Here is a 21,895-nt window from a genome sequence, read left to right as displayed (position 1 = left end):
AGAACAGAATAGCTATGGAAGAGGTATGGGGTAGGTGAGAGGAAAAGATAAAGGGAAGGAAAAACCTAGCTCTGGCAGGAATTGTGTTTAAGTTGGAGGTGTGCGGGGAGCAGCTGTTGGGATAAGAAGGATGTTTGGGAGGCAGGTGGGTCATGAGGATATTTAGGACAGTTTTATGCCCGTTGCGTGACTCCTCCTTGGTGTTTTTTTCAAAAGAAATATACAGACTTAAATATCTTGTCAAGCATCTTTACCATTTGTGTTCCTCTTTGATTGGGAGCATATCTTGTGGAGCCAGGCGGGCTTCCGTTCAAATTCCTGCTTTCAAATCCCACTCACTGACTGAGCGACGAGACAAGTTACTTAACCTTTCCATGCCTCAGTTTTCTCCTATGGGAAGTGAGGATGATGATATGATATAGGCCTGTTGAAAGGATTAAATGAGTAAACCCATGTAAAACTTGTAGACTATGCCTGGGCACATGGCACTAACATGTAATCACTGAGTGTAAGCTCTTGTGTTTTGGGCACAGCACTGCATAAAGACTGGGTGGGATTTTATTTAAGTTACTGATACTTTTCAGTGGCTGTGGACCCTCCTAGAGAGAGTAAAGCAATCCTCTCTGACCAGCAGTAACCTCCTGGCCTGGGAGGATCTGCAAGTATATTAGCGCACGTGATCAGCTCATCCATAGGGGAATAAAGGTCCAATTCCTTGCTTCAAGAAGGCCCCAATTTTTTAAAAAAAGAAAAATTATGATTTTACAGTGGAAAACATTTCTACACATGACACAAGACCCAGAATTTTAAAAGAGTGGTACATATGACTACATAAAAATTTATATTCAAAATACAAGCAATGAACTTAAAAAATATCACACATGTGATACAAAGTTACATATGCCCCAAAACTTGTTATGGGAAACAGTAGTCCCCTGATCCCATCCCACATTTCTTTTTTCCAGGGATAACCACTTTCTACTCACACAACCAAATGTTTGGCTATTTATCTCCTTATCTCTAAATAAATATTGAGACTCTGATTTTCCAGTTTCCCACCCCAGGCCCTGCAGACCGGCCTGCAGAGGGAAGAGTGGAGTTTGTGTGTTTCCCTACCCGCCAGTCGTCTCCAAGGCAGCCGCCAGGACTTCCACTCGCTTGCAGACCAACACAGCCCACCTCACCCCTCCAAACCCAACCGGCAGAGGGAACTTTGCAAGAGCAAATGCCAGGCAAGCAGCTTGGCGATTTGGGGTGGAACCGGGTTCTCGGGCAGGTCGGTAAAGGGTGGGAGCGCTCCAGAGTGAGGAGCCGTGGTCGCCCAAACCCAGCGACTGCCCCCGCTGCAGTGCTCGCCCAGCTCCTCTCCCTCCCAGCCCCTTTCTCCCTTCTGTGTCATTCTCTCCTCTTTCCTGCTCTTTCCCGTCCTCGGATCTTTTCGCCGGCCTCACACCTTTCTCGTCACGTCCTCCAAAGACAGCTGTGTCAGTCGGTCCTTCGTAACCTCTGAAAGTTCCAAAATCTAAAACTCAGAGAGATGCTCCTTAGCACCTGGAAGAGGACATTTTAATTCGCTGTTCAAGTCCACCACAGTCCTCATCCGTACGTTTCTACCGAGCAGTAGAGGGCAGAAGTGCTTCCATCCGGTCACGTCCTGGGGCGTCTTCTCGGTGGAGCAGAGTCGCGGCAGGACGAAGGGGCGCCCGCCGGTCCCGGAGCCGGAGCGGCTCCGGCTCGTCTCACCTTCGGCCCCGGAGGAGCCGGGCCGGGCGGCCGTGGGTCAGGGACTTGGGGTCTCCTCAAACGCCGGAATCCGCGGCCGGGGCTCCCCTCTCCGGCTGAGCTTGGGACGGAAGGACGAGGTTTCCTGGAGAGAAGGTTCAAATCTTAGCCTAACAGCGGCTTTTCGTGTCCAACGGAGACTTAGGAGCGAGAAATTGTGAATAGAACCATAATAAACTGGGATAGGATCCATTAATATTCGGAATAATAGGGCACCTGAATACAATACAGTACTTCCCATCCAGGTCTGGAACCCTCGACCCGAAAGCTAAGACGCTGTCACCCTGGCTGCTCAGCGACGTCACAGCCCCGCCCCGCGACCATTTACTCACAGGGACAACTGCGCAGTTAGCTACAAGACGTGCGGGGCGAAGGCCCCTCGCGGGGCAGGACTCAGTGGGAGCAGCCTCTGCCTTTCGCCCCCGAGACCCAGGGTGACCCGACGAGCGGGTGGCACTGGCTCGGTCGCTGCGCCCCAGGGCGGCGGGGCCGGGGACTCCGATGGCCCGCGACGGGCAGAGTCGCCAGGGTCCAGCGGGGACGCCGCGGGCTCGTCCCCCCACCTGCCCGCCACGTCCGCGTAGAGCGCGCGGACCGCGCCTCTCGGGGACGCGGGAGCGGGAAAGCACGTCCCATCTGAGGAGTAAAAAATCCCCTTCTTCTAACTAAACAGAAAGGTCCCACCGAGATTTGAACTCGGATCGCTGGATTCAGAGTCCAGAGTGCTTACCATTACACCATGGAACCTCCTCGAGACGTGCTTACTCTATGCCACCGAAGATGGGTAAGTACTTATTTCGCCTCCATGCATCCCAGCGATAATGCCAAGGCATTTCTTCTACGGTCCCGACAAGACTTGAATACGGTTGACCCGCGTGGGTGGTCATCCGTCTTGCTTTCTCTCTGCTCCTCTCCTTTGGCTGACTTCTCTCAGTTCACTTGCACCTCAGAAAATGAGGTAAAATCCACTTTGGGCTTCGGGCCGGGGAAGAGCCCCTGAAAGTCTCCATCATAAACCACATATTCCGCCTCAGTTTGCCAGAGTGTCCCATCCTGAGGTAAAATTTCTGCAAATAATAGTGTTACTTTCCTTTTCGTTGCCTTCACACTTTTCCCATTGCCCAGAGAGGGCAGACGATTGTCAGGGCAGGACTTGGGACTTCCTGGGTCCCTTGGCTACACAGCACCGATGACACTCCAAAGCTGCCACCACCTCCTATGTGTAATATATAAAGTGTGTCAGCAGTGGAGTGGGAACGGGAGGCAGGAGACCTCTCTGCGACGGTCCAGCCACTGCAGGGGGTCTTCCAGGTCCCGACGGAGAGGGGCAAGGGACTGAATAGTACCTCGAGTATGGGGTCAGAAGGACCAAGACAACTGATGGTTGCTAGGCACGTTATTTAGAATTTACTGACTCTTATATAGACAGAAGAGGAACTCATTATTAGACAATAATCCCATGGAATTGCTTATCGTCTCAGTTCAGTCACTACCACTGACGTCAACAAGTTTACAACAACTATCCTTGAACATTATCTTCCCTTAACCAGGCTCACACACAGCCCCCAGCCATAAGGAACCACCAGGACTCTCTCAGTTCCCTGAGGTCTCCTGGCTTGAGATAGCTTTGCTCATCTCTTTTACATTCCTCAGGCCTGGGAAAAAGAGTGCATTCCAAGGTAAGGGCTTTGCTTTTTGTGAGAGACATACTGTCTCCTCCAGGAGTTACCTCCGGCTAAGACTGCATGCTTCCCACACCTCTCCTTTTCTTCTTCATACACTTCTGATGAAGGGGGGCTAAATTTTTCTTACAACCAATGTAGATTTGTTAGATTTACAGTGCAAGTAAAAATTAACGTTTACACCAAACACTGAGACAAACCAGGCCATGCTCACCTGGGGTGACTCAAAGTCAACGACATGCTGTGGAGACCACAAGGCAGGGCTCTGACACTTCGGCAGTCACAGACTCTTTCCTCAGAGCTTGTTCAAGTCAGTTTCATTCCAATTTCTTAATATGTCATGACCCAGAAATTGCATGGCTGAAGAAATGTGTACACATATCCGGGTACCCAAGAGCACTCATTGCTGGGTCATAGAGCATGTGTAGCCAAGTTGTCTGACAGTGTCTACAGTATTTATGTACACAAAATACCACCACACTAAATATTTACATGTGTAATAGGTATAAATCCACATTATGTCCCAAAACAATAATCTGCGTTATTTCATCATTAGTGTATAGGAATGCAAGAGATTTCTGTGCATTAATTTTGTATCCTGCAACTTTACCATATTCATTAATTAGCTCTAGCAGTTTTCTGGTGGCAGTTTTAGGATTCTCTATGTATAATATCATGTCATCTGCAAACAGTGACAGTTTTACTTCTTCTTTTCCAATTTGTATTCCTTTTATTTCTTTTTCTTCTCTGATTGCTGTGGCTAGGACTTCCAGAACTATGTTGAATAATAGTGGTGAGAGTGGACATCCTTGTCTCGTTCCTGATCTTAGAGGAAATGCTTTCAGTTTTTCACCATTGAGAATGATGTTTGCTGTGGGTTTGTCATATATGGCCTTTATTATGTTGAGGTAGTTTCCCTCTATGCCCACTTTTCTGGAGAGTTTTTATCATAAATTTTATCACATGTGTTGAATTTTGTCTAAAGCTTTTTCTGCATCTATTGAGATGATCATATGGTTTTTCTTCTTCAATTTGTTAATATGGTGTATCACATTGATTGATTTGCATATATTGAAGAATCCTTGCATCCCTGGGATAAATCCCACTTGATCGTGGTGTATGATCCTTTTAATGTGTTGTTGGATTCTGTTTGCTAGTATTTTGTTGAGGATTTTTGCATCTATATTCATCAGTGATATTGGTCTGTAATTTTCTTTTTTTGTAGTGTCTTTGTCTGGTTTTGGTATCAGGGTGATGGTGGCCTCATAGAATGAGTTTGGGAGTGTTCCTTCCTCTGCAATTTTTTGGAAGAGTTCGAGAAGGATAGGTGTTAGCTCTTCTCTAAATGTTTGATAGAATTCACCTGTGAAGCCATCTGGTCCTGGACTTTTGTTTGTTGGAAGATTTTTAATCACAGTTTCAATTTCATTACTTGTGATTGGTCTGTTCATATTTTCTGTTTCTTCCTGGTTCAGTCTTGGAAGGTTATACCTTTCTAAGAATTTGTCCATTTCATCCAGGTTGTCCATTTTATTGGCATAAAGTTGCTTGTAGTAGTCTCTTAGGATGTTTTGTATTTCTGCAGTCTTGAGGGAAAAAAAATGGAGTGAGAGGAATGAGACTCCCTGACTTCAGACTATACTACAAAGCTACAGTAATCAAGACAATATGGTACTGGCACAAAAACAGAAACATAGATCAATGGAACAAGATAGAAAGCCCAGAGATAAACCCACGCACCTATGGTCAACTTATCTATGACAAAGGAGGCAAAGATATACAATGGAGAAAAGACAGTCTCTTCAATAAGTGGTGCTGGGAAAACTGGACAGCTACATGTAAAAGAATGAGATTAGAATACTCCCTAACACCGTACACAAAAAGAAACTCAAAATGGATTCGAGACCTAAATGTAAGACTGGACACTATAAAACTCTTAGAGGAAAACATAGGGAGAACACTCTTTGACATAAATCACAGCAAGATCTTTTTTTGATCCACCTCCTAGAGTAACGGAAATAAAAACAAAAATAAACAAATGGGACCTAATGAAACTTCAAAGCTTTTGCACAGCAAAGGAAACCATAAACAAGACGAAAAGACAACCCTCAGAATGGGAGAAAATATTTGCAAACGAATCAACGGACAAAGGATTAATCTCCAAAATATATAAACAGCTCATTCAGCTCAATATTAAAGAAACAAACAACCCAATCCAAAAATGGGCAGAAGACCTAAATAGACATTTCTCCAAAGAAGACATACAGACGGCCACGAAGCACATGAAAAGCTGCTCAACATCACTAATTATTAGAGAAATGCAAATCAAAACTACAATGAGGTATCGCCTCACACCAGTTAGAATGGGCATCATCAGAAAATCTACAAACAGCAAATGCTGGAGAGGGTGTGGAGAAAAGGGAACCCTCTTGCACTGTTGGTGGGAATGTAAATTGATACAGCCACTATGGAGAACAATAGGGAGGTTCCTTAAAAAACTAAAAATAGAATTACCATATGACCCAGCGATCCCACTACTGGGCATATACCCAGAGAAAACCGTAATTCAAAAAGACACATGCACCCGAATGTTCATTGCAGCACTATTTACAATAGCCAGGTCATGGAAGCAACCTAAATGCCCATCAACAGACGAATGGATAAAGAAGATGTGGTACATATATACAATGGAATATTACTCAGCCATAAAAAGGAACGAAATTGAGTCATTTGTTGAGACGTGGATGGATCTAGAGACTGTCATACAGAGTGAAGTAAGTCAGAAAGAGAAAAACAAATATCGTATATTAACGCATGTATGTGGAACCTAGAAAAATGGTACAGATGAGCCGGTTTGCAGGGCAGAAGTTGAGACACAGATGTAGAGAACGGACATATGGACACCAAGGGGGGAAAACTGCGGTGGGGTGGGGATGGTGGTGTGCTGAATTGGGCGATTGGGATTGACATGTATACACTGATGTGTATAAAACTGATGCCTAATAAGAACCTGCAGTATAAAAAAAACAAACAAACAAAAAAACAACTAATACTAAACTTTCATTGGGTTATTTGTATGGAAATATGTTAATATAAATGTTTCAGACATTACATGAAATTTCTAAAAATCTTATATGTTCTGGTATAATGTTATAAGTCATAATCCTAGTTATTACCTTAAAATGTATATCTCAGAAATAACTAATTTTCTTGTCAACTGCATTATTATGAACTTTCATCAAATCTTTAACTGTGGTCATTTTTAAGTCTTTTGTCATTTACAGACAGTTCTGGGTGTACTCTGATGCTTTTGCAAATATGTTCCTATAAAAGGGTTTCATCTTTAAGAAATTCATGGAAAAGACTCTGACAAGTACAGGTTTCCGGTAACTGACTGTACTGCTGAACTGAATGAATAAGCATTTTCAGAACTCTAATGAAAAACTGATGAACTCATAAAAGTGCTAACAAAAGATCAAGATGAAAAAAAACATTAATTACATGGGACTGAGTGAACTGATGAGGATGAGTATAATTTTTGTGACTTTCTGTCTGAATTAAAAAAAAAAATCCCACAAGGACTCAGAGGCAAAGAATATACAAATCAATTTTCACTGCAAAGTAAAGGAGCTGTTACAGTGGAGGATTACTGGACTGAATGTCAATATTATGACATAGTATGAGTGTGTTTCATGTTTGGTAATTGCAATCATTGTTGCTTTTGTTGTGGTCATCCATGTACAATGCTTGGTGTCAGTCTATTTATCTCTTGTAAAAATAAAATACAGTGTGTGTGTGTGAAAAAAAAAATAATCTGCGTTATTTCATTTCCCCTTTACTTCTTCATTTTCTCCCAAAGCCATTTCTTCCCTTATCCAATACACAGAACAGAAAAATTCGCATTCAAACATAAAAGCTGTCGGCCAATAAACAGAGTCAGAAAGATGCCCAGTGTTGCTGAGAGACGTCCCAGGGACTGGGCAAGAGTTGACTCAAGGGGGAAGGAGGCCCTTGTTACCAGGAGGAAGTTCACAGCACCGGGCTGAGGAGAAGATGAAACTTCCTTCTGGAAAATCAAGAAGTTGAGCGGCAACAAACAACACGAAGCGCTCCTCCAGGAGAACTTCAAGATCAGTCAAGGTTTATGAGTGCAAGGACCAGAAGGGGACTCTGGCTGATACAGGAAGAAAAGAAATCCGTGGAGAGGACGTTGAGGGATCACAGAATGGCCGGGAGACCCGGAGAGCCGGGCTCTGACAAGGGGCAGAGAAATCCAATGAGGTTAGAACCGCGACGGGTGGAGGGGCGGTCTTTGAGGGACCAAAGCGTGCGTGTTGGGACTGAGAGCCCAAGGTGAGAGGTGGGGATGTGGTGATGGTGGGAGCTGCCGTGTGTCGGGGGCCAGTGAGCAGAACTACCCTGGGAATGTAACTCTTCTTCCTCCTCCCGCTCCTCCCGCTCCTCCAAGGCCTCTCCCCTCTCCCTCCCCCTCGCCCCCTCCCCCCTCCCTTTCTATTGCTCTCCCTCGCTCTCCTCTCCCCTCTTTCCTCGCTCGCTTTCTCCTCACCCCCTCGCGCCGCCCCTTCACCTTCCGATCCGTCCTGTCCTTCCGCGCCGCCGCCTTCTTCTGTCGCTAGCGCTCCTCCTTCCTTTGCACGTGAAGAATGCCACCAGACATCGCACAGTCTGGGAGGTTTCCACAGTCTGCGAGGAAGATGTGGGAATATTTTCCACCATCGCGAGAAGCACGAATGCCTTTCTCTCTGGTCAGGCCTCTTTGCGGGTCTTTGGGAGACTGAGTGAGGCGGCGCTCAAGTTGCTCGCGGCGAGGCGACGCAAGAGCGACCATCACCAGACCCCTGCCCTGGTGGAGCTCCCTTGATGGACGCAGGAAACCGAAGAAGGAAGCGGAGGACGCCACCGGCCCCAGAGGCCTCTCCAAAGGGTGGGCAAACGCTCATTTTCTCACCGCCGCAGGTTCTTCCCGTTTCCTCCAGCCCGCGCGTCGGTCCCGGTCCCGCAAGCAGAGAGCTGGCGATGAAGGGCGGCCCGGCGACAGCGGAGCAAACCGGAAGAGCAATCACAGGAGCCCATGCTTTGATGCCGTTTACAGAAATTTCTAGAAGAAGCAAACTAATTTAAGGTGAAATAAATAAGGGTAGGGGTTGTCAAAAGAGTCAGAGGATCATGACCATAGTATTTATGATTTCACTGCTTGTGACGTTATTGACCCAGCAGTTACTAAACCCAGGCAACAACAGAATGAAGTAGAATGCTCTCATTGGTCCCATTTTACAGAAGAAAGAAGGGAGGCACAGAAACTTTATTTGTTCAAGGCCACGCAAGGGCAGAACCATTTTTACAACCCAGAGCTTGTGCGCCCGAGAGCACAGATGAGTTGGGTCTTTCTTCTCAGATGTGGGTGTATCAGGATTTCTCAGCTGGAGGGGTGGGAAGAAGAGCAAGAAGGAGAGAGAGGGCAAGAGAGGGAGCGAGGGAGGGGTGGAAGCACAAATTCGTTTATTCTTCCCCTCCCCTCCCCTTCCTCCCTCCTTCCCTCCCTCTCCTCTTGCCTCCCGCTTTCTCTCCGACGCCAGCTCTTTCCCTCCTTCCCCACTCTCTGACAGAAACAAGGCTCATCTCTCTGGGATCCCCGCACCAGCCTCATGGGAGATCTCAATGCCCACGTCCCCAAACCCGCCTTCCCCCGTCTTTTTTCGCTTCCCGCCGGTTCCCCGCTCCCAGGATCGACCCCACAGAACGCAGCCTGCTCAGCTAGCTGGGCGCGGGGAGCTGCACCGCGCAGACGGGGACCTGTAGGCCTTTCCGTTGCCCGCCCCACGGGATGCTGCGAAATCAAATAACCAGAATAAAGGCTTTTAGAAAAGGAATGTTCACTTCGAAAACGTTTCCTTATTTCCATTCTCAGGGGTCTTCATGGGACCAAGGGCTAAAGACGACAATGTATTCATCCAAGTGCTAAGAGCGTCCTGGTGAGTGCCAGACCCTGTTCTGGGCGTGGGGACGCAGGGGCGACCATCACGGCGACCGCTGCCGTTGTGGAAATCGCGTGATGGACACAGGAAACCAAAGCACCACACCGGCCCCCGGAGGCCTCTCGGAAGGGTGGGCAAACTCTCATTCAATGGGTGTCGGCGAGAAAACCGGAAGAGCCGTCATGGATGCCCACCGGGTGTTCAGCTATCCTTGGACCCCATTGGGTTCAGGCCCGGAGGGTCCCGGCCCGGGCTCCGGGTGTCTCCGGGGGCGCTGGCATCTGAGGCGGGTAAGGGGCAAGGCGGGGTCAGGCCATTCTGCTGCCCTTTTGGTTTCGGATAAGGCACCTAAGGCACCAGTTTCAAACAGGATAAAGAACATCATTCATCGGTCTAAACGTTCCGTTTTTCCGAGGCTTTGGAACTGGCACGGTGCTCCTGCGGGGCAGGCGGCACACCCTGGGAATTAGTAAGTGTCTACTGCAAAGAGAGTCCAGAAAACTCGCGCGCTGTTGTCTCTGTGGCGCAATCGGTTAGCGCGTTCGGCTGTTAACCGAAAGGTTGGTGGTTCGAGCCCACCCAGAGACGGTGGGAGAGTTCTGTTCGACTTTTGTTTTTTCAGAACCCATTCAGGATTTTCCGTGCTGAATACCATTCCAGGTGTTCCATGCTGATTATTACCTGTACATCGGCTCACACAAACTTTACCGAACTGCATTCGGGGTCCTATCCACCTCACGACTGCTGCCAGTCTCGGGCCACCCCGCCTTCCCAGTTCTATTGTCTATCGTCTCTACTGGACTCCATATTCGCCTAACTCACGACCTTCTGAAAGAGACCGAGGAATCCACAGTATGGTGGGATGAAGTCTTTATTCTGCCAAAGTCTATAGACTTGAACAAGAAAGTTGTTTTTTATGTGCCTCAAAGTTTTCATCTGTGAACGTTAGTACTTGTTCTGTGAATGATGTTATCAGTGAGCTCATCATCATAATTCTCCTCTGCATTGTTTCTGACAAAGGCATTTCTTGCATGGTTCTGTATTATTTGGTTTCATGGCTTCACGATGACGAATAGGCTGCAACCATCATTATTGTACACACACCTCTGACCACTCGTGCAGGTGTTTCCAGAGCGTAGAGAACTGCAAGTGCAAGTGCTACCTTTAGTGTTTCTGTGCTTCTAATGTTGGTAAATCCTTCAAGTTTGCCCTCCACAGAAGTGGCACTGAATCATATTCCATTTTATTTTCCAGTCTTTCAATGTCCCTTTCTTCATTTACTTGCCAACACAGCAATCTTTCTGTACATCTCTCTGTGGTAGTCTAACTAATAAAGGGAGCAGTGCCCTCCCGACATAACTAAGGGGAAGGACAACAGGGGGACACTGTGGGCAGTACACAGAGATATTCTATTGCATACGTTCGAAAGCTCAACATTCAATATTTTTAAAGTCTCCCAATAACTGTAATGGTTTTCTCTGCAGACCTAGTCAACAGGGTCCAGAGAAGACTGCCCAGAGTGACCTCTTTGACAACGTCCTGCCAAGCAACTTATCCAAAGAGAAGAATCTCGCTGATCCCAGAGGTTTTTTCCTTCTCCCCTTTTCTCTTTTATTTATACATTTTGGTTATACTTTTAATTTGATGCAAACAATCTAATGCCTGTCCTTCCTCCTATAAAATGGGGAATTCGCATGGGAATAAGTGTTTCTATGTTATTCCTTGACCGTTTTTTGTTTGTTTTCTGGCTGCGACGATAAAAATTAGCCCATCTAAGACACCTCGTGGGAGCCAACAGAATCCTGCCCCCCGCAAGTTCCTGCTTCAGACCTGGACCCTTAGAGCTATTGGCTCGTGTTTGCTCTGTTCTGTTCTATCTCATGTGCAGGAATGGAGCATTTTGGCTTTTTCATACTGTGTGGTTACTGGACACGGATCTTGTCTCTCTCTCTCTCTCCCTCTCATTTGTGCATCACTAATTTCTCGTCTCGGTGCGGGATTCTGGTTTTAATTTTAGGAAGTGAACTTCTGGGGATAATCCCTGTTGGGTGGCGGTTGACAGGGATCCATTCCCTGTTAGGTAGAAGATGACAGCTAATCCGGACCATGAGTCTTTTGTGTCTGATGCTTGTCCTGAGGATTCTGGTGTTTCCTGGTATGAGACACCGCAGCAGTGAGAAGCTGTCCACCTCTTGTCTTTCCACTATTTGCTAAAAACCACGTGGGCCCAGTCAACCCTTGTCAATAACTGCAAAGGTGTAGTAGCTACAATAAGGACGATCTTCATATGCAATGGTTCCCTCATAAGGAACTCAACATTAATAAGGGGGATTAATACAGGAAGAATATTGAAGTTTTAGCACGGAATAGGCAGCATTCTTTCACTGGTATACTCAAGGTTCTAAATAACTGAAAAAATTCAAACAAATGTCCTTCAGGGATGGCTGAAATCAGACTACAGAAAGCAGAGGAGAGACATAGCATTACAAACAAGCAACAAAGTCAGCAACATGAGCACTTGTGACAACCCTACAAATCAAGATTTAAACCCTCCAGAACTGTAAGCCAGTTCGGTCCTTAATAAAAATGGATGAGGAGCAATGACTTCATGCACAGATACATACCCTGGAGACTCAAAAGCATATCACAGAATTACTCCGAGTTTCATTAATGAGCTTCCTTCAAGGACCTAATGTGGCTTACTTATTTCATTTTGTTTCCCTCACTGTCAGTTGCTGTTAAAACCTATCATTGCCTCTGCTGTCACCTTAAATAATGCCCACTAGTTTGATGAATTTTTTTCCCTTTAAATATATCTTCTCAGAAGCAAAACAATATACTTTCTCTTCCTTGGGAGAGAATAGACAAAGTAGGCCTCTAAAAATTTAAATTAATTAAAACTCAGTTCCCCAGTTAATTTCAGGAAAGTAATAATCACTCGTATAAATTTAAAATAAGAAAATTAAGAATTTCTGGGAAGAATGCTTTACTACTTATGCTTTCAATGTGGTATTTATGTAAGGAAAAATTTTGTTGTGGAATTGGTGACAAGGAACAATAACAGCTTTAGCTGTAGATTAAATTAATGGTCTTGATAACTCGGAACAACAGTGAGAAACGAAATGAAATGGATTACAAAGATGACCCTTAATACTTTTAAGCAATTTACATAATGTATACATTTTACATATAATGACATTTAAAATGTTTATGTCATGTCATGTGCTTTTATCGAGGTTACTCAGAAAAATTAGATTGGTTTAATCATTTTGGTCTAAAAACGACTATATATATATTTTCAGATTATGTTATGATGTAGAAAATAATGGTGGTATAATATACTGTTATGTAAGTCTTGGCTTTATTTTGGCTTGAAAATCTGAGTTACGTTGGACTTCCTAAATTTCCTGTACTGGTTGTACTGGTTAAATAAGCAAACGTATCCAATAAGTTTTCAACGACTAAAAATTTAAATTTATGTGTTGAAGTATATTAAATATACTAGTCAAGTACATTGAATATACTAATATCTTTAAAGAGGAATGAATACTTGTAACTCTAGAAACCAGACGACTCAATTATTCCACTTACAATTTTTGGTAAATATTTTTAGGCGTCATCTAATATATGATTCCATATATACCAATATATGATTCCAACATTCCCATGTTCCAACATGCGTCAGCTTAAATTACAAGTTCAAGATCTAGAGTTAACTTCAATCCTCTGACTAACAGTCAATTGATTTAATTAACGAATCATCTTTGGTGGCCTGCAAATTCTCTCTGTCTTTGTCCTTCCCGTTTGCCCTAAATTCATGATAGGTCGGTCGACAACAGTGCTTTCGTTGGGGAATGCTGTTGTTTCCTGGCTTCACATATATTTCTATAGTTTGTAGGTTTGTGGCTGGTGCTGTGGCTATCCTTATGTGTTCCCTTGACAAAAGTTCAGTAGAGTGGCTTGTGTTTTCACTGCTCTGACACGTCAGAATCATAACCTTAATGCTGCGCACTGCACGGCTTCTGAAACCTTCTCAAAGCGCCTCCTTGCTTCTTGTTACACATTCATTTTTTGCATGGCACTTGCTTTTTATCACAGCAAGCACCAAAATCCAGCTTGGCAAAGAAATGATATCATTGAAAAGAATGTAGAATAATCTAATGGTGGCAGGTTTTCCTATGTAAATTACACCTCAATAAAGCTTACTTTAAAAAAAAAAAAAAGGACAAACAAAACCAAATGGTGACAGGATGGAGAGCACTGGAAATTCTTATTCATTTCTGAAAAGGGTATAAAAAAGTTCCACAGGTTGGAAGAAAATTTGGCAGCATCCACTGAGGGTCATACATACACAGTTATATGCTGTGGCCCAGAAATCGTACTTTTAGCTGTGCTATACCTTTGACCTGTGCTCTCCAATATGATAGGTGCAAGCCACATGTAGCTACTGAACACTTGAAAGTTGCTAGGGCCACAGGTTGTAATGATAATATTTTGATGTAGTAAGTCTCCTAAAACATTAAAATAGATTAAAATAGAAAATTCAAAATTCCTTGTGACAGGTGTGAAAACTAATAAAGGGAAACGTCACTCAGATGAAGTCGGGAGACCAGAAGTGGGAGCTCTCATGGGGTACCACTCAAGTTCAAAGACAGGAAGTATCGTCAATTACAAACCCAAACAGAAGAAGCATCAACAGGAAGAATCATCGATTACAGGCCCCAACAGAAAAACATATTCGTTGCATCTCCTGCAGGAAATCAGCAACTTGGCAAGGAGAAACCGTCATCACCCTGAACTTTCACTTTTCTCCAGTGGACTTGGGTTCAGAACAACCTCCCTCAGCTTCCTCCTCTCTCTCTGTAAAATAAGGTTCCTTCCTCTCCTTTGTTCGTGGGACTTGCCTATGGCTTTTGCTATAGCTTGCTTGTCCTGAATTGCCATTCTTCCGCTATTCCTGAATAAACGCTTTTTGCTGGAAAAAAACAAAAAACAAACCCCCCCCCCAACTTTTATATATTTTTATTTTTTTAAATTTTTAAAATTGATTTTGTGTATTTGTTTTTGGCTGCGTTGGGTCTTCGTTGCTGGGCGAGGGCTTTCTCTAGTTGCAGTGATTGGGGGCTGCTCTTCATTGTGGTGGCTTCTCCTGTTGCGGAGCACGGGCTCGAGGCGGGCAGGCGTCAGTAGTTGTGGCATGAGGGCTCAGTAGTTGTGGCTCACGGGCTCTAGAGCATAGGCTCAGTAGTTGGGGTGCACGGGCTTAGTTGCTCCACAGCATGTGGGATCTTCCCGGAACAGGGCTCGACCCCGTGTCCCCTGCCTTGGCAGGCGGATTCTTAACCAATGCGCACCCAGGGAAACCCCCAAAAGTATTATTTTGAGAGTCAACGCTGGCATTATTCTGTTGGAATGGGGTGCTCTAGAAAAATGTGTATGTCCCCCAAAAGTCATAAAAAAATGTTCGTACCATTTCAGAATATCCTCAACTGGAAACAACTGAAATGTCCAACAGTTCAATACTATGTGGAGTTATATTCTTACAAGGCATACACACAGAGACAAAGAACTACGTGAAAAATAGGGTTAAATTTCATAGACATAATGTTGAGTGAAAGAAGTCAGACCCATGCCCCTCCATCCCCCCAAACCCAGTGCATGCCCTGTGATTCAATTTATGTGAAAGTAACAGGCAGAGAGGTTGGGAGGGGTATGTGTGTGATTACTCTGAGCTCTTGCATGGGAAGAGTCATGAGGAAGCCTTCTGTGGTCTGGTAATTTTGCATACCTTAGTTATTTAGGTTGCTTCAAAAGTTATTCAGGTTGGTGTACACTGGTAATGGTTTGGGAAGTGTACACTCTTTGTACTTTATGCATATTATGCCTCATTGTTTTAAAGTTTAATGCCACTTGGTTATTGGTAAAGTGATGTTGATACTTTTTCTTCTGCTTTGTCCTGGGCTAGGAGGGAAAGTAAGTTCAAAGTAGTTACTGTGATATTTTTGCTGTCCTCAGATTTTTGGCTTCCCTTCGCTATCGGTTATCTGACTACTTACGCATATGCTGCTCACAACCATTACCTTAAGCTGACATTCCACTGTTAATACCGTGTCAAAGAGAGAACCAAGTGTTCATGACCAAATCTGCTCTTTTAAGAATAAATATGAGTAAAGGAATGTGGGCGGTATATGAACTTGAGAAATTCTGATGAGGAAAGTAGTTCAATCAGGCTTAACTAACTCACAGGTGCCAAAGGGGGACACTGGCAGGTAGTACACAAAGAATAGCCGCCACATGCATTTCACCACTAAACTCTCAAGAATGTTTGAGCATCCACGCATAGCCAAAAGCGTTTACCTGATTAGCTCGGAACTTCACTAGATTAGACCCTCCTGATAAGCTGTTTGATGGCTTTCAGCTCTCTGTTCCTCCAGGAAAGGGAAAACTCCCCTTTCTCAGGCTTTGTGTGTGTGTGTCTGTGTGTGTGTGTGTGTGTGTGTGTGTGTGTGTTTCCTCTCTTCTCTTTTCTGGCTCTTTTTATAAATCCTGCCTTTGTTTAATGACAACATCCTAATAACTGTTTCCCATTTTTATTAGTAACCATGTGAGCTAACTCATTCAAAATCTCTTTACTACTTGAAGTAAGTCAGAAAGAGAAAAACAAATATCGTATATTAACGCATATATGTGGAACCTAGAAAAATGGTTCAGATGACCCGGTTTGTAGGGCAGAAAGAGAGACACAGCTGTAGAGAACAAACATATGGACCCCAACGGGGGGAAAGCGGCAGAGGGGTTGGTGGTGGTGGGATGCGTTGGGAGATTGGGATTGACATATATACACTAATATATATAAAATAACTATTAAGAACCTGCTGTATTAAAAATATTTTTTTAAATTCAAAAATAATCTCTTTACTACTAATGTTGAAGTATGATTTTCATATTCACATGTGTATACACTATGTTGGTAGCTTTGAAATCTATTCTTGGGTGGAGACTGCCAGGGAACGGGAAAGTTTAGGCCTTAAATGGTTGGAAGATAGGTCCTTCCTAGTCTTTAAAGAGACAGTTTCCAGTTAGTATGTGTTTAACAAACGCATCGTCATTCTCTCTGCGTCTAACGTCGTTGCTTCTCCAATGGTCCTGTTTACTCTTTCTCCTCTTCTTCTTCATTTCATTAATGAGTTTGGGGAGGTTTGTAGGCCTACCTTTCAATCTTCTCTTCCTTTTGATATATTGGAGGTTGAACAAGGAAGGGATGCAAATCTCAGTGAAGTTTTCTCAGTTACCCGTGAGCATGGTGGCCAAGGGGAGGGGCTCTGGAGGCAAACTGCTGGGTCTAAGTGCTGGCTCTCACTGTCACGGGGGGGGGGGGGGGCGTGGGGGTGGGGTGAGACCCTGGAAAGGTTAGCTCAGCTTTTCAGTGCCTCAGTGTTCTCATCTGCAACAAGGGGTGGTAAAGTCCTACACTATCTTCCAGGGTTGTTATGTGGACTTAGTAAGTGATTCCACAGTAAAGCACTGAGGAACAGTGCTGGTCACTGAGTAAAGCTCGAGCAAGCTGGTATTATCGTTATTATGAAGTCTTTTATTTCCCCTTCTAACTGTACCACTGCTGACTTTCAACATTCCCCAGAACAAACTGCGATTGTTTAAATGTTTAGCTGACCTCTTCTCCCTCATATTAGTGACCTGCATCTGGGAAATTGGTTGCTTTGGATGGTGATCGAACTGGTGATCTAAAGGCAGTGGGGGCCTGGATCCAGCTTCATCAGATTCTTGGACCTTGGGCAGGCATGACGATCGTTTAGCTCATGGTAGACAATCTCTTGCACATGTTTCTATAGCAAGAGCTTTTCATAGATAGTCAGACATACCTTAAGTATTATAAGAAAAGTGCAAGTATGTACCAGTGACCTGTCTTTTTGGTGGCTGTTGTTTGAAGAAGTCAAAGGAAGAAAATAGAATTTACCTGGGAGTTGTAGATTTCCTCCTTCAGGTATGACGGAGTGTTTGTAGCAAGCTAGCATTCACCCTGAAGACGACTCAATCCAGTCTGGATGAAAGGAATACTGTTTGAAGGCTTTGGAGAAACGCAGCTAGGACCCACAGGATCCGCTCCAGAGAGAGAGAAGCTCACTGGAATGAACCTAATTCTCTACCTTTTCCCCTTAGGCCCAAAGGGCACTCGCCCGAACCCCCGGCTCCCGCGGCTTCTGGGAGCTGAGGAGTCAGCAGCGGGGGCGACCCCTGCACTCGGGGGCATAGCCGTGGATCCGAGGACTCTGCGGTCGGTGCGGGAGCCCGAAGGCCGACTGTGGGAGGCTCGGGGGTCCTCCCTTCGGGCCAGGCGAGGAACCCTGAAAGCAGGGCCTCTCGGAAGCCGCAGTCTCCTTGCCTGAGAGCTCTCGGGGCTTCAAGGTTCATTCTGCAGTTTAAAAAGTTGGCGCCTAGGATGGTGGTGGCAGGACCTCCGGATTCCAGGGATGTGCCACTAAGCGGCAGCAGCCGCCGTGTTTCCGTAGTGTAGCGGTTATCACGTTCGCCTCACACGCGAAAGGTCCCCGGTTCGAAACCGGGCGGAAACAAACGTCCTTCCTTTCTGAAGTTTTTACCTTCCCATTCCAAAAACCAAAACGGGCGAAAGGCAGGGGGTGAGGCGGCGGGCGCAGCCTCAGTTTCCATCCCCAAGGTACAGGCCAGGAGTTCCCTTACTGCCTGCCTGAGAGCCTGCTCAGCACCAGGAACCCGCCCGCCTTTCTCTGCTCGGAGGCACCGTGGAGCGCAGGCCACAGCCAGCGAATCCAAGTGGGCAAAGGACAAGGCTGACTTCGGGTCAGTTTTACATCCGGAAATCCCCTCACCTACTAAGCAGGCGCCTAAACCTCTTCCACATGTTCACACGAGTTATGTCTCTGAAAACCAAGGAGCTCATCCCTGTGAAGCACACTTGGCTTTCCCCCACCTCGGCACACCGACGCAACAGTTTGATCTGCGTGACGCCACAAAAGAGACCGAACCCGACTGTGCACCGGGGACCCGAGCCAAAGACACGGAAATGAACAATGGCAGGCTCCCCGAATTGAGCCGGTCGCGGAGGGGAAGGAGCCCGTACCGGTGCCGTCTCAGGAGAGCCCAGCAGGGCAGAGATCAGGAAGTGGACGGATCCGCCCATCACCTGCTGACACCCCAGTCGGCACCTGACTCAAGGGAAAAGCGAGGTTCAGAAAGAGAGCAGGACCTTGGCTCGGCAGCACACAGCGCTGAAGCTAGACCAGGACGGACCTTGTGTCCTGTCTCAGGGCCCAAGGCGTCGCCCAAGGCTGGAGAGGTGAAGGGTGATGAGCAGCCGGGCAAGGGCTGGGAGCCTTGCACAGCTGCATTCAGCCCTGGGCTTCTGGGAAATCTCCGTTCCTGCTCTCCGGGTCTCTGAAGTTTAGTCTTGACTTTTACAATTTTCACCTGGAGACGCTACGTCGGGGCTCCTCGATGGTTCCCTGGTGGTCTAGTGGCTAGGATTCGGCGCTTTCACCGCTGCGGCCCGGGTTCGATTCCCGGTCAGGGAAACCTCTGCCAAAATTTTTTTCGTTCTTTTCCCCTTCAGCGTCTCCACTGGCAGGAGTCTTCCTCTTCCTGCCCCGACCAGAGCTGTGTTTTGCTTCAAGGTTCAGATGCAGAAGAGCTTCTGCACTGAGTCCCCAAATGCCGGCGAGCGCCGGCCTCAGGGTCCTTGACATCGCGCAGGCTGGAGGACGTGAGATGTAATGAACAGCCTGGGCTGGCCGGCTCTCGCCTCGGCTCTTTTCCCCCTGCATGTTACAAACCCGAAGTCTTATTTACCGCGTTTTCATCCCAAGAGAATCGGAGACTCGCGTTCCAAACATTCATTAAGAACCAAAACCAAAGCCCTTTGAAACATACAAGAAAGTTGCAAGAGGAGTAACATCGTACATTCTGTAGGTAAGTGCACAGTAAACATTTTCCCACGTTGGGTTTCTCACTCTCTCTCCGTACATAAGAATGGCGACACCACTTGAGAGTTCCTTGCAGACCTCTCCACTCAAGATTGCTCCTTTCGTTTGGCGTGTCTCTCAAAGGCAGCTTCTGCGGGACTTGTCCTCCAAGACCAGGGGAAGCCTCTGTCCTCGCGAGGAGGCCCCCTTGCCCTTTCAGGAACCTGAAATCCGTTCTCTTCCGGCTGTAGAGAAGCTTCAAGAGGAGTTTTATTCAGCTCCCCCCGAAGTGCAGGCCAGGCACGTTCTGTGCTAGTAGGAATCCCCCCGGACCGGCTGCCCTCCGGTCTCCTTCCCGGTTGCCTTGGCGGGCAGTGGGGTCTTGGGTCAGCCTGAGCGCTGGAACCGCCTACCTCGGGAAAGGCCCTTCTGGGAAGTGCAGCTGCCCCTTGGCTGTTGCCTGGATCTCTGTGCCCTGCACGGAGCGTAAAGGGTTCTGACAGGACACAAAGGTGACGCATCCTTCCCTGTGGTGAGTGGGAGGATGAGAGGACCAGATGGGAAATGCGTCCAAGGGAGGGGGTGTATTCTCAAGTGCTTGTCAGAATTGTCTGCATGGGTGGCTGCCCTATGATAATAGTGCTTAGTGTTGTCTTTTCCTGACCTCGACCCAGTGTCAGGTCCAGTGGGATCGGCTGCTCTAAACTTTCCGTTTTTCCGAAGCTTTGGAACTGGTACCGTTTTCCTGCGAGAAAGGCGGCACATCCTAGGAATTAGTCAGTGTCTACTCCATCGAGAGGCCAGGAGAGGGGCGTGCTGCTGTCTCTGTGGCGCAATGGGTTAGCGCGTTCGGCTGTTAATCGAAAGGTTGGTGGTTCGAGCCCACCCAGGGACGGTGGGTAGAGGTTTTAGAACCCATTCAGCGTTTTCCGTGCTGATTACCATTGCAGGTGTTCCATGCTGATTATCACCTGTACATCTGCTCCCACAGAGTTTACCGAACTGCATTCGGGGTCCTATCCACCTCACGACTGCTGCCAGTCTTGGGCCACACTCCCCTTCCCAGCTCTATTGTCTGTCGTCTCTATTGGACCCTCTAGTTGCCGAACTTACGGCCTCCTGAAAGAGATCGAGGAAGCCACGGTCTGGTGGGATAGTCTTTATTCTGCCAAGTCTACAGACTTGGACAAGAAAGTTCTATTTTATGTGTCTCAAATTTTTCAGCTGCGAACGTTAGTAATTGTTCTATGAATGATGTTATCGGTGAACTCATCATCATAATTCTCCTCTGCATTATTTTTGATAAAGGCATTTCTTCCATGGTTGTGTAGTATTTGGTTTCATGGTTTCACGATGACGAATAGGCTGCAACCATCATTATTGTTCACACACCTCTGACCACTCGTGCAGGTGTTTCCAGAGCGTAGAGAACTGCAAGTGCAAGTGCTACCTCTAGTGTTTCTGTGCTTCTAATGTTGGTAAATCCTTCAAGTTTGCCCTCCACAGAAGTGGCACTGAATCATATTCCATTTTATTTTCCAGTCTTTCAATGTCCCTTTCTTCATTTACTTGCCAACACAGCAATCTTTCTGTACATCTCTCTGTGGTAGTCTAACTAATAAAGGGAGCAGTGCCCTCCCGACATAACTAAGGGGAAGGACAACAGGGGGACACTGTGGGCAGTACACAGAGATATTCTATTGCATACGTTCGAAAGCTCAACATTCAATATTTTTAAAGTCTCCCAATAACTGTAATGGTTTTCTCTGCAGACCTAGTCAACAGGGTCCAGAGAAGACTGCCCAGAGTGACCTCTTTGACAACGTCCTGCCAAGCAACTTATCCAAAGAGAAGAATCTCGCTGATCCCAGAGGTTTTTTCCTTCTCCCCTTTTCTCTTTTATTTATACATTTTGGTTATACTTTTAATTTGATGCAAACAATCTAATGCCTGTCCTTCCTCCTATAAAATGGGGAATTCGCATGGGAATAAGTGTTTCTATGTTATTCCTTGACCGTTTTTTGTTTGTTTTCTGGCTGCGACGATAAAAATTAGCCCATCTAAGACACCTCGTGGGAGCCAACAGAATCCTGCCCCCCGCAAGTTCCTGCTTCAGACCTGGACCCTTAGAGCTATTGGCTCGTGTTTGCTCTGTTCTGTTCTATCTCATGTGCAGGAATGGAGCATTTTGGCTTTTTCATACTGTGTGGTTACTGGACACGGATTTTGTCTCTCTCTCTCCCTCTCATTTGTGCATCACTAATTTCTCGTCTCAGTGCGGGATTCTGGTTTTAATTTTAGGAAGTGAACTTCTGGGGATAATCCCTGTTGGGTGGCGGTTGACAGGGATCCATTCCCTGTTAGGTAGAAGATGACAGCTAATCCGGACCATGAGTCTTTTGTGTCTGATGCTTGTCCTGAGGATTCTGGTGTTTCCTGGTATGAGACACCGCAGCAGTGAGAAGCTGTCCACCTCTTG

At 46.2% G+C, this 21,895-nt stretch overlaps 4 non-coding genes across 4 annotated transcripts; 3 read left to right on the top strand and 1 right to left on the bottom strand.

The window, feature by feature from the left end:
- Positions 1-2,457: 2,457 nt before the first annotated feature.
- TRNAQ-CUG lies at positions 2,458-2,529 on the bottom strand. Its single transcript has one exon. It is a non-coding gene; the product is annotated as a tRNA-Gln (tRNA).
- Positions 2,530-9,974: 7,445 nt separating this feature from the next.
- TRNAN-GUU lies at positions 9,975-10,048 on the top strand. The gene has a single exon. It is a non-coding gene; the product is annotated as a tRNA-Asn (tRNA).
- Positions 10,049-17,978: 7,930 nt separating this feature from the next.
- TRNAV-CAC lies at positions 17,979-18,051 on the top strand. Its single transcript has one exon. It is a non-coding gene; the product is annotated as a tRNA-Val (tRNA).
- A 2,186-nt stretch (positions 18,052-20,237) lies between these two features.
- TRNAN-GUU lies at positions 20,238-20,311 on the top strand. Its single transcript has one exon. It is a non-coding gene; the product is annotated as a tRNA-Asn (tRNA).
- The last annotated feature ends 1,584 nt before the right edge of the window (positions 20,312-21,895 follow it).

Source organism: Balaenoptera musculus, unplaced genomic scaffold, assembly GCF_009873245.2.
Source record: "Balaenoptera musculus isolate JJ_BM4_2016_0621 unplaced genomic scaffold, mBalMus1.pri.v3 scaffold_109_arrow_ctg1, whole genome shotgun sequence".
In the NCBI taxonomy this organism is placed as follows: domain Eukaryota; kingdom Metazoa; phylum Chordata; class Mammalia; order Artiodactyla; family Balaenopteridae; genus Balaenoptera; species Balaenoptera musculus.
This window is presented reverse-complemented; position numbering and strand designations above follow the sequence as displayed.